Below are 18,244 nucleotides of genomic sequence, written 5' to 3' on the forward strand. Positions count from 1 at the left end.
ATTTTATTATCTACAAATGATTAAAGGGCCCACTAGGATAACAAGGCAGACCAAGATCTGATTGATATGGCGTTTACCAAAAAACCAGAACATATAACAAGGACGTACAATTTGATAACAGGTCTCTCAGACCAAAACATGATTCTGACAAATAGAAAACTGACCAGAAAGCGGCTACAGTATTTTGGCAAATCTGGTTGTGATAAATTATCATCTATCATTCCTGAAGCTAAAACTGTGCAGTTCGAAAGAGAACTTAATAACTTAAATTGGGAGCAGATCATGGCTGTGGATGATGTAGATGAGTGCTGTAATTCTATGACTACAGTTATTTCAGGATTAACAGACAAATTTCTAATAAAAAAAGATGTAGTAAGAAAGACACTGTACCATGGATAAGTAATGGTACAGTGGTACAGTGGTACAGACACATTAAAATTTGGCGGCTGTACTGCGTTTGAGCTCCGTCACTATATTCTTTTCATTGATTATTTTTAACTTAAAAATACATTTTATACATCATCGTTTCCGTTTATATAACGTGTGAATATATCCTCTATTGTATTCTACAACAAAAACAATCAGAGCGCCTCGCTATCACTAGTTTTATTTTGATCTCCCTGGTCTGCTATTAGCTTTTAGCCCGTTAGCATCAGCAAGCGTGGTTGCTGCTAACTGCGCTTACATTGCTAATACTCTATTCACACACATTACCACTGCTGTACTCACTGTTACTTGCTTTAATGGCGGATGGATATCTCCACTCTGTGCAGCTCGAACTCGAGGCCGTGGGGAAGCAGATTCGCGACCTGGAGGTAAGGCAGGCCCAGCTGAGAGAGCGGAGAGCCGCGCTGGAATCATCCCGGGCTGACGCTTACAAGTCCGGGGTAAGTATACAGCGTGCTGTTAACAGTCCCACCACGTCTACTCCGTGTGTTTCTCTGCACAGGCCCGGTGCACCCAGGACGCGATCTTCCCAGATGTCCTTCACTGCGACGCCGGGACACCATGGACCCTGGGTGCATCCACAGCGGAGGACGCAAGCCGGGTCCCGGGCGACGACTTCTCCCCCTCCTGCCTTCGAGATCTCCATCCGGAACCGCTTCGCTCCCCTCCGCGAGACAGGACGTGACGCTCATCGGAGACCCCATCGTCCGACACGTAAGTGCTACATTAGCCGAAGGTAAAGTGCACACTCATTGTTTGCCTGGTGCTCGTGTTCTCGATGTTTCTGCGCAGATACCCGCGATCCTGAAGGCCGACGAGAGCCCCAGAGCGGTCGTGCTTCACGCCGGGGTTAACGACACCACGCTGCGGCAGACGGAGACGCTGAAGAGGGACTTCAGCAGCCTGATCGAGACGGTTCGCAGCACGACGCCCGCGGCGACGATCGTCGTGTCAGGACCTCTGCTCACATATCGACGAGGACACAAAAGGTTCAGTTGACTTTTTGCTTTAAATGAATGGTTGTTGTCATGGTGTAAAGAACAGAAACTGCTATTTGTTAACAACTGGAATCTTTTCTGGGAGCATCCTAGGCTGTTTCGCGCTGATGGATTACACCCCAGCAGAATCGGAGCGGAGCTGCTCTCTGACAACATCTCCAGGACATTTCGCTCCTTGTGACTAGTAAGGAGCAGTTATTGTAAATGAAATTATCACAGATAATAGTTTTGATGTACTCTGCTTGACTGAAACCTGGCTAAAACCAAATGATTATTTTGGTCTAAATGAGTCTACTCCACCAAACTACTGTTATAAGCATGAGCCCCGTCAGACTGGTCGTGGCGGAGGTGTTGCAACAATATATAATTATATTTTCAATGTTACCCAGAAAACAAGATACAGGTTTAACTCTTTTGAAATACTTCTGCTAAATGTTACACTGTCAGACATGCAAAAGAAATCTAGTGTATCTCTTGCTCTGGCTACTGTGTATAGACCACCAGGGCCGTATACAGAATTCCTAAAAGAATTTGCAGATTTCCTCTCAGACCTTCTAGTTACAGTTGATAAGGCGCTAATCATGGGAGATTTTAATATTCATGTTGATAATGCAAATGATACATTAGGACTTGAGTTTACTGACCTAATAAACTCCTTTGGAATCAAGCAAAATGTCACCGGGCCCACTCATCGTTTTAATCATACACTAGATTTAATTATATCGCATGGAATCGATCTTACTGCTATAGATATTGTACCTCAAAGTGATGATATTACAGACCATTTCCTTGTATCGTGCATGCTGCGTATAACTGATATTAACTATATGTCTCAGCGATACCGTCTGGGCAGAACTATTGTTCCAGCCACCAAAGAAAGATTCGCAAATAACCTGCCTGATCTATCTCAACTGCTATTTGTACCCAAAAATACGCATGATTTAGACGAAATTACTGACAACATGGGCACTATTTTCTCTAATACATTAGAAGCTGTTGCCCCCATCAAATTGAAAAAGGTTAGAAAAAAACGTACTGTACCATGGTATAACAGTAATACTCACTCTCTCAAGAAAGTAACTCGTAGTCTTGAACGCAAATGGAGAAAAATTAACTTAGAAGTTTTTAGAATTGCATGGAAAAACAGTATATCCAGCTATAGACAGGCTCTAAAAACTGCTAGGGCAGAGCATATACACAAACTCATTGAAAATAACCAAAACAATCCAAGGTTTTTATTTAGCACAGTGGCTAGGTTAACAAATTACCAGATGCCACCTGATTCAAATATTCCACCAACGTTAAATAGTAATGACTTTATGAATTTCTTCACAGATAAAATAGATAACATTAGAAATACAATAGCGAATGTAGATTCTACAGCATCTAACACTTCAGTTTCATCCATCGCACCCAAAGATAAACTGCAGTGCTTTATAACCATAGGACAGGAAGAGCTAAATAAACTTATCACTGTATCTAAACCAACAACATGTTTATTAGATCCTGTACCCACTAAATTACTGAAAGAGCTGTTACCTGTAGCCGAAGAACCACTTCTCAATATCATTAACTCGTTGTTATCTTTAGGTCACGTCCCAAAACCATTCAAGCTGGCAGTTATCAAGCCTCTTATTAAGAAACCAAAACTAGATCCTAGTGTACTGGCAAATTATAGGCATATTTCAAATCTTCCACTGGGCCTATTTCAAATCTTCCATTTATGTCTAAAATTTTAGAAAAAGTTGTGTCTGCTCAATTGAGCACCTTCCTGCATAAAAATGATCTGTATGAAGAATTTCAGTCAGGTTTTAGGCCCCACCATAGCACAGAAACTGCACTTGTTAAAATTACAAATGACCTGCTCCTTGCGTCAGATCAAGGCTGCATCTCATTTCTAGTCTTACTTGATCTTAGTGCTGCGTTCGACACCATAAATCATGACATGACTCATAGATCTATTACAAAACTATACAGTCAGAAATCTGGGTGTTATATTAGACAGCAATTTGTCTTTTGAAAATCATATTTCCAATGTTACAAAAACCGCATTCTTCCATCTTAGAAACATTGCCAAGCTACGAAACATGTTATCTGTTTCTGATGCAGAAAAGCTAGTTCATGCATTTATGACCACTAGACTGGACTATTGTAATGCACTTCTAGGTGGTTGTCCTGCTTCGTCAATAAACAAGCTACAGGTAGTCCAAAATGCAGCAGCTAGAGTCCTTACGAGGTCAAGAAAATATGATCATATTACCCCAATTTTACAGTCTCTACACTGGCTACCTATTAAGTTCCGTATCAGTTACAAATTATCATTACTTACCTATAAGGCGCTAAATGGTTTAGCTCCTGCATACCTAACTAGCCTTCTACCACGCTACAACCCATCACGCACCCTAAGGTCACAAAACGCTGGACTTTGGTAGTTCCTAGGATAGCAAAGTCCACTAAAGGAGGTAGAGCTTTCTCACATTTGGCTCCCAAACTCTGGAATAGCCTTCCTGATAATGTTCGGGGTTCAGACACACTCTCTCTGTTTAAATCTAGATTAAAAACACATCTCTTTCGCCAAGCATACAAATAATGTATCTTTTAAATTGTGAGTGTAGTTGCATCTGATCAAATGTGCATTTTTATTCATTAGCTTGGGTTAAACTAATTTTACTTTGTTGGAACAGCAGCTATGCTAATGATGTCTGTATTTTGTTTCTATGTTTTGCCACGGTCTGGATCCAGAACACCTGAGAAGAGATGATGCTGACCCTCAGAGGACCCCAGATGATGCTAACCCTGAATCAACAAACAGAACTAACAATTATTGCTACATGTATGACTGCATCATATAATAACTATTAATTAATAATAATATTGATAGTTCATTGTCTAGCTGACTATGTCTTGCATTATTATTATTATTTTTTTTTTTCTAAAATCCTGTCAAACGTGCACAAACTACTAGCTACTACTAAATATTGTAGAAACATAATTTTCTGTAAAGTTGCTTTGTAACGATTTGTATTGTAAAAAGCGCTATACAAATAAACTTGAATTGAATTGAATTAATGAAATCAGAAAGCTTATGAGAAAGAGATATCTGGCTCTGAAAAAATCATTATGCTCAAAAATGAATACTGATTTGTTAACCTACAAAAGTCTAAGAAATAAAGTGGTGTTAGAACTACGTAAAGCAAAAGTTTCATATTATACTCAACTTATAGGTAATGCTAAAGGCAATAATATTTCCATTTGGAGACACTTAAACAATCTGACTAATAAACCAAATAAACGGGATCAAGGAACTTAACATAAATGGAAAGAACATAAATAATAACGCCGTTATGGCTAATGAATTAAATTCATATTTTGTGCAATCAGTAGAAGAACTAATAAAAGATTTTGAGTCTAAAGACTTCAGTTATACAACTGCAGTGACTTCTGTAGATTTATTTCATATTACAGAGGTTCCGGAGACAAACATCTTAGAAATTATTAATAAATTGTCTAATTCCAAAACAAATGATTTATATATGATGAATAGTTGGTTTTTAAAAAAAATATGTAACAGTGTTAGTTAAACCTCTTACATATCTTGTCAATCTTGTCAATCAAGAACCTGTACATTTCCTTTAGGATGGAAAAAAGCAGTAATTGTTCCAGTATTTAAATCAGGAAGTCAGGACTCTATGTGTAACTATCGTCCCATATCTATTTTACCTATTTTATCTAAAGTTATTGAGAAAGTTGTAGCAGCACAAATGGTTGATCACTTAGAAGCCAATCAGTTCCTCCACCCACAGCAGTTTGGTTTTAGATCAGGTTATTCCACTGAAATTGCAAACAGCTGTTTTATTGAAAATGTGAAGAAATCACTGGATAGGGGTGATGTGGTGGGAGCTGTTTTCCTTGACCTTAAAAAGGCATTTGATACAATCAACCATAGTTTACTTTTAACTAAAATGTCATTGTGGCGAGTGGGGCAGGGCCGAGAGGCGTGGGAACGAGGAGTGAGGCCAGGTGTAGTGATTGAAGATGAGCTGCACCTGCGCCCCACCGCCAGTATTGAGTCCCACGTAGGAGATGGAAGGATATAAAACTGGAGCGACGACCGTGAAGGACGAGAGAGGACCAGGCCTGGGACATAATTTTATGTTTGCTTTTTATTTGCGCGCACCAGTCATCCCCGAGGGGCTGGTGCGCTGTTTTGTATTTATTTTGTGATTATTAAAATGCCTTTTGATTGTGCGCCGGTTCCCGCCTCCTTCTTCCCGATGAGTATGGAGATCGATATCGTTACAGTCATCTTTTAATTTTTCTACTAATTAGAATAGGACGTGCTTGGTCCTTTGTTGTTCAGTCTTTTTATTAATGACCTATCATTATACTGTTCAGGTGCCAGTTTCCAGCTCTATCCAGATGATGCAGTTTTTATGCACCCGCTAAGTCACCAGAGTTGGCTGCTGATGTACTCTCTGCATGTATGGCTGATGTCGGACAGTGGCTCAATCAAAATCAGTTGGTGCTAAATTTTACAAAGACAGTCTCTATGTGTTTTTCTATTAAGAAACTTGATCTAAATAAAAGATTTAAAATTAACTTGCAAAATGAAAAAATTCAATCTGTAACAGAATTCACATACCTTGGATTGGTTATAGATCCTCAACTTAATTTTAATAAACATATCAAGAAAATCTCTAAAACAATACAAAGAAATCTCAACTGTTTTAAATTAATCAGACACTATATACCAAATCAGGCAGCCTTACTGTACATGCATGCTATGGTGTTTTCACATATTTCATACTGCATGACAGTTTGGGGGCAAGCAGCTCCGTCTGCAACAAAACACATTGGTTCACTTTACAATCGAGCAATAAAAATTATGGATAAAAATCCAATCCGCTATCATCACTGTTACATACTGGAGAAATATAAAATATTAAGCTTTTAAAGCTTTAGTAATTTATGTTTCCTAAAATTAATCTTCAAGTGTATTGATCATTTAGCACCTGAGCCTTTTGAAATACAGAACAACCAAAGAGTTACTAGAACTAGTACAAATCATAATTGTACAATACCATACTGTAGGACAAGCTTTGCACAGACTGCCTTTTCTGTTAAGAGCTGTAGGCTATGGAATGCATTACCATCTGATATTAAGGCCATATCTGACTTCAAAAAGTTCACTTCCAGGATTAAGCTTTGCCTAAAGACAAATGAAAATTGTATACATTTTTAATTGTTGTTATAATTGTGTATGATTATGTATGTGTGTGTGTATGTGTATGTGTATATGTGTATATCTATATATACATAGTTTTGTAGTATTTCTTGTTTGTATGTATGTATTTGTTTTATAATGTTCTTAGAAATGCCCAACCAGGGACATGAGTTGAAAATTAGCACTAGCTATAATCTCTATATGCTGCACATCAGTTACAGGCTTTGTATTGTAACTATGTTTGCTTGTATTGTCCCTGTTAAATAAACTTTAAATAAATAAATAAATAAATAGAATGGAGAAAAAAACCTTGGGAGAAACCAGGCTCAACCCTGGTTTGAGCCTGAACCTACCCCTAAACCTAACCCTACCCCATGTAGTTACCTTGTGTTACCAGAACTTTCTTAGATAAATACACTGTAAGTACACTATAAGTACATCTTAGTACACGTACTGTAAAATAAAGTGCAACCAATATTAGTGTAGATGTCATTCTTCTAATGATGTAGCAAGTACATCGGGTGTTATGTGAAGTGTTCCCGGTTCCAGTTTACCTAATTAATGCAGCCTTAAAATCCTAAAAATAATGGATTTGGATATTAAAAGCATATTAGTATGTATTAGTATTAGCCAGGTTAAAGAGATGGGTCTTTAATCTAGATTTAAACTGCAAGAGTGTGTCTGCCTCCCGAACAATGTTAGGTAGGTTATTCCAGAGTTTAGGCGCCAAACAGGAAAAGGATCTGCCGCCCGCAGTTGATTTTGATATTCTAAGTATTATCAAATGTGTAAAACCATGTGTCAAATGTGTAAAACCATGTGAATAACCACGTGTAAACAAATATATAACCTAATAAGTTACACTTAAGGCGAATTGAATGTTAAAATGTATTTCAAATATAAAGTTAATATATTATTACCCATTGTATTCTTAGTAATTTAATACATTTTATAATTTAAAAGTTCAGTTTAGAAGTATCGTATCGGTAACGATATCGAAAATACTGGCCATTAAAAGTATCGGTATCGTATCAAAAGCAAAATATGTAGTATAGCCTATTCCTATCACATAGACCATTTTCACAAAATTGGGTTAAAACAAATACGAGCATAGTCGAGGATGCATTTATGTGCGTGACTTTGTTTTAATTAATATATATATATATATATATATATATATATATGCTATTAGTCATCTCTCAATAGAGCTCTAATGGAATTGCTGATAGAATACAAATGGAATGAATGTAAAATCAAATCTGCATGGACGAAAGAAACTCTTACATTTCTTATTGAGCCTTTTGCAGAAGGTTCTCTGCGTGAATGTCAGGTGCTCTCTGCCCCCGTCCAGATGCGTGGCCACCATGTGTGCAGGATGATTGATGATGGACCCCGGATGAGGAGCTCTCTGCAGCACTGGAAACACACTTCCCAAGCCTGCTCCTCATTGATTGACTGCACATAAGACTCCAGCACCTCCTCCAGAGACTGCTCCCTTATCTTAGCTCTCTCTGTGGGAGAGGAGACCTTTGCATCTGTGTCCTTGGCGCTTCTGTTCGCTGATCTGGCCATCTCTACAATGTCCTCAGGACCCTCTCGGGTCTTTCTAGGAATGCAATGATGAACTTGCGGGTCATTTCGGGAATGAAGCGTCTGCAGTCTGCAGTAACGTAAGCGAAGGGCAAAGGAGCGGAGGCGTCGCAATTGTAGCAGAAGGCAGAGCGTAAGAAAACTAACTTCATTACCATTATACTGACGTATGTTGTATGATGAATCTTCGCATCGGTCAAGTTTTCTTCATCATGTCTGAATGGGGGTCATATCCTGCATCTTCTGCAAAAAGCTCTCCCACATACTGGACCAATGAAACAGATGAGCTGAACTTGCAGGGGAACTAGACATAATTTAGACATAATTTAACATCATTCAGCACATTCTGGTCAAAATCACTGTGTGGGTGCATCTCAAATGTCAGATGTTGTTGTGGTTGCTTCTGTTTAAAAATTTTATAAATATAAATATATATATATAGTAACAAAGGGACTCGATAACGGGTTCCGGTGATCAGTACGCAGGTGAGGGGGTGCACTGTGATTGGCTGGTTGGAGAGCTTTACCGATTTTGACACATATACTGTATATACTAGTATTAATTCCTCATTGTCATTAGGATATGTCCCCAAAACCTTCAAACTGGCTCTTATTAAGCCTCTCATAAAAAAACCACAACTTGACCCCAAAGAACTTCTTAATTATAGACCAATCTCGAATCTCCCTTTTCTGTCCAAGATACTAGAAAAGGTGGTATCCTCACAATTATATTCCTTCTTAGAGAAAAATGGTATATGTGAGGATTTCCAGTCAGGATTTAGACCGTATCATAGTACTGAGACTGCTCTCCTTAGAGTTACAAATGATCTGCTCTCATCTGATCGTGGGTGTATCTCTCTATTAGTTTTGTTGGATCTTAGTGCTGCGTTTGACACAATTGACCACAGCATTCTTTTGCATAGACTTGAACACTTTGTTGGCATCAGTGGAAGTGCATTAGCATGGTTTAAATCGTACTTATATGACCGCCATCAGTTCGTAGCAGTGAATGAAGATGTATCATATCGATCACAAGTGCAGTATGGAGTACCTCAAGGCTCAGTACTAGGGCCGCTACTCTTCACGCTTTATATGTTACCCTTGGGAGTTATCATCAGGAAACATTGTTTTAGCTTTCACTGTTATGCTGATGATACTCAGCTCTATATTTCCTCGCGGCCCGGTGAAACACACCAATTTGAAAAACTAATGGAATGCATAGTCGATATAAAAAATTGGATGACGAGTAATTTCTTACTGCTAACAGAGGTGTTAATTATAGGGCCTAAAAACTCTGCTTGTAATAACCTAGAACACTCTCTAAGACTTGATGGTTGCTCTGTCAATTCTTCGTCATCAGTTAGGAACCTAGGTGTGCTACTTGATCTCTATCTTTCCTTAGAAAGCCACGTTTCTAGCATTTGTAAAACTGCATTTTTCCATCTCAAAAATATATCTAAATTACGGCCTATGCTCTCAATGTCAAATGCAGAAATGTTAATCCATGCATTTATGACTTCAAGGTTAGACTATTGTAATGCTTTATTGGGTGGTTGTTCTGCACGCTTAGTAAACAAACTACAGCTAGTCCAAAATGCAGCAGCAAGAGTTCTTACTATAGCCAGGAAGTATGACCATATTAGCCCTGTCCTGTCCACACTGCACTGGCTCCCTATCAAGCATCGTATAGATTTTAAAATATTGCTTATTACTTATAAAGCCCTGAATGGTTTAGCACTTCAGTATTTGAATGAGCTCCTTTTACATTTTACTCCTCTACGTCCGTTACGTTCTCAAAACTCAGGCAATTTGATAATACCTAGAATATCAAAATCAACTGCGGGCGGCAGATCCTTTTCCTATTTGGCGCCTAAACTCTGGAATAACCTACCTAACATTGTTCGGGAGGCAGACACACTCTTGCAGTTTAAATCTAGATTAAAGACCCATCTCTTTAACCTGGCTTACACATAACATACTAATATGCTTTTGATATCCAAATCCGTTAAAGGATTTTTAGGCTGCATTAATTAGGTAAACCGGAACCGGAAACACTTCCCATAACACCCTATTTACTTGCTACATAATTAGAAGAATGGCATCTACGCTAATATTTGTCTGTTTCTGTCTTGTTCCGAGGTCACCGTGGCCACCAGATCCAGCCTGTATCCAGATCAGAGGGTCACTGCAGTCGCCCGGATCCAGTACGTATCCAGACCAGATGGTGGATCAGCACCTAGAAAGGACCTCTACTGCCCTGAAAGACAGCGGAGACCAGGACAACTAGAGCCACAGATACAGATCCCCTGTAAAGACCTTGTCTCAGAGGACCACCAGGACAAGACCACAGGAAACAGATGATTCTTCTGCACAATCTGACTTTGCTGCAGCCTGGAACTGAACTACTGGTTTCGTCTGGTCAGAGGAGAACTGGCCCCCCAACTGAGCCTGGTTTCTCCCAAGGTTTTTTTTTCTCCGTTCTGTCACTGATGGAGTTTCGGTTCCTTGCCGCTGTCGCCTCTGGCTTGCTTAGTTGGGGTCACTTCATCTACAGCGATATCATTGACTTGATTGCAAATAAATGCACAGACACTATTTAATCTGAACAGAGATGACATACCTGAATTTAGTGATGAACTGCCTTAACTATCATTTTGCATTATTGAGAGACCGTTTTCCAAATGAATGTTGTTCAGTGCTTTGACGCAATGTATTTTGTTTAAAGCACTATATAAATAAAGGTGATTGATTGATTGATTGATATACATATATAATTGAAAAGATTTATCCGTTTTTGCAAATTAACTCTTCATTCATATATATACACATACACACACCCACACACACACACACACACACAGTGCCATGAAAAGGTTTTTTCCCACTTTCTGTTTTTTTAATTTTGTGTATTTGCCACACTTAAAAGATTCAGATCATCAAACAATTTTTTATATTACACAAAGATAACCCAAGTAAATACAAAATACAGTTTTTAAATGACGATTTAATTTATTAAGAAAAAAAGCTGTCTAAACCTGCCTGGCACTACGTGAAAAAGTAATTGCCCCATAAATCTAATAACTGGTTGTGCCACCCTTTGCAGCAACAACTGCAATCAAGCGTTTGGCAATGAGTCTTTCACATCGCTGTAGAGGAATATTGGCCCTCTCTTCTTTGCAGAATTGTTTTAATTAAGCCACATTGGAGGGTTTTCCGGCATGAATGGACTGTTTAAGGTCATGCCACTGCATCTCAATCAGATTTAAGTCCGGACTTTTAAATTGGCTACTTCAAAACCTTAACCCCTTAGCTGTCACTCATGTTTTTGAAGATAGACTTGTGCATGATACAAACCTAAATTTGTATAATTCATGACTGAAAAGATTTTGTATCATGATATTGATGTACCATTTACATGGTAATGCAATGTCTGATTTTAAAATGGGTTTTAAAGGATGGATTTAGAAATTTTACGTTTTCAGTCGATGTATAATTTCTGATGATTTCTAAAATGAAAAGGGTAATGAAGTCTTTTTTTTAAACAAAGGTCAAAACTCCTGTTATAATTTAGATTTTTGAGGGTGCACTCTCCTTCTCAAATAGAACACCTAGGTTCCTAACTGATGACGAAGAATTGACAGAGCAACCATCAAGTCTTAGACAGTGTTCTAGGTTATTACAAGCAGAGTTTTTAGATCCTATAATTAACACCTCTGTTTTTTCAGAATTTAGCTGTAAGAAATTACTTGTCATCCAGTTTTTTATATCGACTATGCATTCCATTAGTTTTTCAAATTGGTGTGTTTCACCGGGCCTTGAAGAAATATAGAGCTAAGTATCATCAGCATAACAGTGAAAACTAACACCATGTTTCCTGATGATATCTCCCAAGGGTAGCATATAAAGCGTGAAGAGTAGTGGCCCTAGTACTGAGCCTTGAGGTACTCCATACTGCACTTGTGATCGATATGATACATCTTCATTCACTGTTACGAACTGATGGCGGTCATATAAGTACGATTTAAACCATGCTAATGCACTTCCATTAATGCCAACAAAGTGTTCAAGTCTATGCAAAAGAATGTTGTGGTCAATTGTGTCAAACGCAGCACTAAGATCCAATAAAACTAATAGAGAAATACACCCATGATCAGATGATAAGAGCAGATCATTTGTAACTCTAAGGACAGCAGTCTCAGTACTATGATACTGTCTAAATCCTGACTGGAAATCCTCACATATACAATTTTTCTCTAAGAAGGAATATAATTGTGAGGATACCACCTTTTGTAGTATCTTGGACAGAAAAGGGAGATTTAAGATTGGTCTATAATGAACTAGTTATTTGGGGTCAAGTTGTGTTTTTTTGATGAGAGGCTTAATAACAGCCAGTTTGAAGGTTTTGGGGACATATCCTAATGACACTGAGGAATTAATAATAGTCAGAAGAGGATCTATGACTTCTGGAAGCACCTCTTTAGGAGCTTAGATGGTATAGGGTCTAACATACAAGTTGTTGGTTTATAAGATTTAACAAGTTTATACAATTCTTCCTCTCCTATAGTAGAGAATGAGTGGAACTGTTCCTCAGGGGGTCTATAGTTCCCCTATCTGATGTGATACTGTAGCTGACGACTGAATGGTTGCAATTTTATCTCTAAAAGTATAGATTTTAGAAGTAAAGTAGTTCATAAAGTCATTACTGCTGTGGTGTTGGGAAATGTCAACACTTGTTGAAGCTTTATTTTTCGTTAATTTAGCCACTGTACTGAATAAATACCTGGGGTTATGTTTGTTTTCTTCTAAAAAAGGAAAAAAAGTAATCGGCTCTAGCAGTTTTTAATGCTTTTTTGTAGGATAGGTTACTTTCCCGCCAAGCAATACGAAATACCTCTTGTTTTGTTTTCCTCCAGCTGCGCTACATTTTTCAGGCTGCTCTCTTTAGGCTGCGAGTACGCTCATTATACCATGGTGTCAAACTGTTATCCTTTACCTTCCTTAAGCGTAAAGGAGCAACTGTATTTAAAGTGCTAGAAAAGAGAGAGTCCATAGTTTCTGTTACATCATAAGAGTTGTTCTGAGGTTTTTTGGATATGCTAAGGAATTTGGATACATCAGGAAGATAACTTAAAAAGCAGTCTTTTGTGGTAGAAGGGATGGTTCGTCCATGCTTGTAACAAGAAGTAGAATTTACAATTTTGGCTACATGAAGTTTGCACAGAACTAAATAATGATCTGAGATATCATCACTTGGCTGCATAATTTCAACACTATCAACATCAATTCCATGTGACAGTATTAAATCTAGAGTATGATTTCGACAATGAGTAGGTCCTGTAACGCGTTGTCTAACCCCAGTAGAGTTCAGAATGTCTATAAATGCTGATCCCAATGCATCTTTTTCATTATCAACATGGATATTAAAATCACCAACTATTATAACTTTATCTGCAGCCAGAACTAACTCGGATGTAAAATAACCAAACTCTTTAAAAAAGTCTGTATGGTACATCACTGAATTAAATAATGAATTTTAGTTAAAAACTTCCTTTAACTAAAAGTTGAGTGTTTACTATTGTCCTTCTGCATTATTGACACACTATTTTTCTATTTAATACTGTAAAGTGCTTTGACACAATCTGTATTGTTAAAAGCACTATATAAATAAAGCTGACTTGACTAATCACAGTTCTTTCATGATTTAACAGGAGGGAGTGATTTCATTTTTTTTTTTTTTTTTTTTTTTTTTTTTTACTGCATTTTGTATTTGAGGATCTGAATGTCTTAAGAGGGAAAAATAATTTAAAAAAAACACAGCAACGGAGCAAAAACCTTTTCATGGGCATGTACTAGTGCTGTCATTGATTTCATGATCACCAAAATAACAGTTTGTGTATACACAATCTATATTATATATTTCTTAAAAAGATTTATTGTGTGATGTTGGAAATACAGCCAGGGTGGTTTGTAACACTAACAGAAATCATGGGTGAATTACAATCTGTGCATTAATTTATTGTGGTTATTTATACTCATGTATTACTTAGTATATCCCTTCAACACCCAATCCACTCCCATTTAATTATAATTTCTTAAAGGAAAAGATATGGAAAACATTTTATTTGAAAATAACTACTGCAAGTAGAGAGAATAACAATAACTTAAATCAAACGTTTAAAAGGGGCCTTTTTTTTAAACAGAGATGAACAACCACTGCTGTAACCTCAGGAGGGTGGTGTTGAGTAATTTATGATAATGATAGAACTTTAAAACTGCTGTTGGTACAGAGTTCCTTATACACTCTTAAAAATAGAGATTCCAAAAAGGTTCTTATGGTGATGCCAAAAAAGAACTTTTCTGGGTTCCAAAAATAAGCTTTCAGTGAAAGCTTTTCTTGCTGTGAAGAATGAGAACATTTGAAGGATCTGAAGAATCTTTTTCCACTATGCTGTAAATAAACCTTTTTTTTTCATATTATTTTTGGAAAAGGTTCCATGGATGTAAAAGGTTCTTCATGGAACCGAAGACACACTTAAAGAACCTGAAATTTATAAGCGTGAGTCATTTTTGAGCAAACAAAATACTTTGTGATGACCTCACTGCTAAACAATGTAGAAGAACTGAAGAACTGTGGAATCTGTAGGAATAGGTCCAATTAATTGTAGATATATTACTTTACCTAATATATTTACATAGCCTTTAAAACATGAGAAACGTCTTGATTCTAAAACATCATTCCTGTCCAAAAAAATTGTCCTAAACCTATCCATAACTTAATCAAAGGGAAATGATAGATGAATAATGGTGTAGAAGCCTCTAAACCATTGTAAGCCTGAACATAACACTTATTCATCAAAGCATGACAAAAAAAAAATGTCAATCTTGTTTAATGAACCATAAATACCTATTGCAACACTCTGTATGCAGTGTTGAATGTAACAGGGCCTAAAACTTAGGATATAGGAAGGACTGTCTATGCATCCCCACAGAAATGTAACTTGCAAGTGCCTTGGTAGAAAAGTGGAGCAACACATCACAGCAAGAACTGGAAAATCTAGAGCAGTTCATGGGGATGAGATGCACCATAGGACTTAAAGCAGCTGCTGGAAACACCACATGCTGACATTGATATTGATAAAACCTTCGCTTTATAAAGTAAACAAGGTTATAAAAATGCTAAATGATTTCTGTGAGGGTTAGAGTCACGTTATTATATTTATAACTAACTCCGTATTAACGATATTGGTCTTTTGTACAGAAATAAAAGCTTTTATTATTAAAACAGGGTTTAAATGATCAGTTGACAAAGAAAGTGTGTAAAGGTACCTAAACATTTTTACTCCACATTGATCAGACTGACAAATTTCGGAATGATGCATAATGGTGCAAACAATCAAAAGACCAACATTAATTATAAACCTATAGAGAAAACGTACTGAAGCCAAGTATAAATACTGACAAGCTAAAGGGGTACCATGGTTTCACTTCTAAAAGCTTATTCTCTTCCTGTATAGTTTGTATAACTTAATAGATTGTAATGGATGCATTATCAGACTTCTCTTTTGATCACAAGTCAACAAAATATATTTTCTAGTCACACAAGAGACTCTTGATCTTGTGCTACCTTTATTTTCATTTACACTTTAACTGATTTAAGACATGATGTGTTGAATATAAATCAATGTGATTCAAACATAATAAAACACTATAAAATACCAACATCCATTGAAATCAAACATTACCTCACAAAACGACAATACCTCAATTAGCATAACAAAAAGTAAATCAATTTTAAAATTGTTTACATTTGATCACATTAGGTTTCAAATGTCAGTGTATACAGAGAAATTCTAGAGAACAGGTACAAAGAATAATAAAAGCCATTTATGCAAAGGACAAACAAAGCAGTACCACAGAACTGCAAAACACAGACGTGCATCTGATATCCGGGTTTACCACAATCAAACAAGTCATAAAATCATAAAGCAGTGTCTGTACAACACTTTATCAACACTTCTTCAACATCGGTTAGTGACAGCCTAGCACATACGGCATAGAAAAATGTTAATTTGGCATCATAACTTTTTTTTTTTTTTTTTTACTCTAATCAATATATACATTTTCACTTTTAAAAGCCTTGAGCATGTTTTTTTTTTATCACATTCAGTAAATATAAACAAATCTGCAGACCTCAAAAAAAAAAAAAAAATCCTTTTCCTCTTCAAATTAATTCATTTTGAAAACATTTAAGTATTTAAATATTTAAGAGCATATAAACACACGAATAACATCATAATCGGTTTTCTCTCTCTAATGGATATAATCAGAACATTAACCTACCTGAAGCTGATTTTCTTCCAATTGCTTTAGCTAACACTGAACCTTTAAGAGTACTCTCTCTCACTCAAGCATTTTGGTACACAGACAAACTGTGATTTTAAAATGAGCATCTTCACTTTGCTTTCCAGCACAGTAACTAAACATCCTCAAAACAAGATAAATTCAGATTCTAAGTGAAAGTGTAAGACAGTCTCTTGAATCTGCATGTATTTTGTCTTGTAAAACAAGGGAGAAAATAAGGCAGTGCCACGTGTAACCATAACTGAGTGAAGAAGAGTTTTCCTTCTTCTGACCCGGTGTAAAGCACAGGCTTCTCTCGATCTATAGACTGGCAGCAACAACTCTTTTGGCCCTTGTGTGTAATAAATAATAACGGCATAAACAATCTTTTCTCCAAGTAATAGAATTAACCAAAACTTTATATTGTTTAACGGTCTCCTAAATATCTTCATATTAAATCCAATATTAGGCTATTCCCATAACTTACATACTCGATCAATTGTATGTCATTGATTAAATGTTTTTACTTTGCATTTAGACCTGAATGCGCTGAAATCCTGCTTATAGGAGCTTTGTGGGAACTTTTTAGGCAATTAGATCCTGTCATTTGTGTAAAATTTCTGCATTATTTTTGGCTTTTGCGCCCACATCTATCCACTTTTGGATGTGTCTTTCTTTGTTCAGTTAAGCAAAGTGCTTCACAGCAACTTGTAGCAAGGATTCAACTGATGGGCAACCAAAAAAAAAAAAAAGGCACATCCAATCGGAGTTGGTCCTTTTTTTTTTTTTTGATTAAAGTCTAAATCCAGCGAGAACATGAACAACACCTGGTCTTAAGCTAACAAAACTAATAACACTTGACACAATGACATCTTAACATACAATCAATTATTAACTACTTCCTAGGTCTTGACCCCTGCTCCCGTGTCCCATGGTGTAAACTGCTCAAGCACATCCAGTCTGAGAGTTTTTGAGTGATCAGAAGTTCAGGTGTGTTTGGTTAGGTTTGAAGCCCGACTCTGCGGGACAGTGGATCTCCAGGAACTACTTTCTTCACAATGACGTTGGTATTCAGCTTCATGCAGTGAGAGTCTCTGTAAATCCATGGAAAGCTGAATGGCATTACACAAACACGAGAAACACAGTCGAATTTTGTTATTGCAAAAATGTCGACATGTTTTTTTGTTGTTGTTTGCGGAGCCTACCTGGTGGCAGAAAATTACAGTTTTTAATTAGCGGTCTATGAAAGCCATATAATTGAATAATAAAAAAGCAAATTTGAGTTTATATTTTAAAATGATGGCTTTATTCTCATATTTCCGTTGAGAGAAAAAAACCTTTTCCCATGAGTTTGTATGCCACAATTGTTTTTGTTCTCAGAATTTACAAACTCACTGTTGTTGAGTTGAATAGAGTTCAAACTAGGAGACTTAGTCCTGGTTTCACAGACAGGGCTCAGACTAAGCCAGGGTTAAGCCATGGTTCAATTAGGACATTTATGTATTTCTTTGTAAAATAGGCGCGCATATATATATATATATATATATATATATATATATATATATATAAACAAAAAAAACAAAAAACACACAAACCTTGGTTTTCATCTAGAGATATTTTAAGATCAGTCAGTACTAGTTTCTTTC

Source organism: Carassius gibelio, chromosome B25, assembly GCF_023724105.1.
Source record: "Carassius gibelio isolate Cgi1373 ecotype wild population from Czech Republic chromosome B25, carGib1.2-hapl.c, whole genome shotgun sequence".
Classification (NCBI taxonomy): domain Eukaryota; kingdom Metazoa; phylum Chordata; class Actinopteri; order Cypriniformes; family Cyprinidae; genus Carassius; species Carassius gibelio.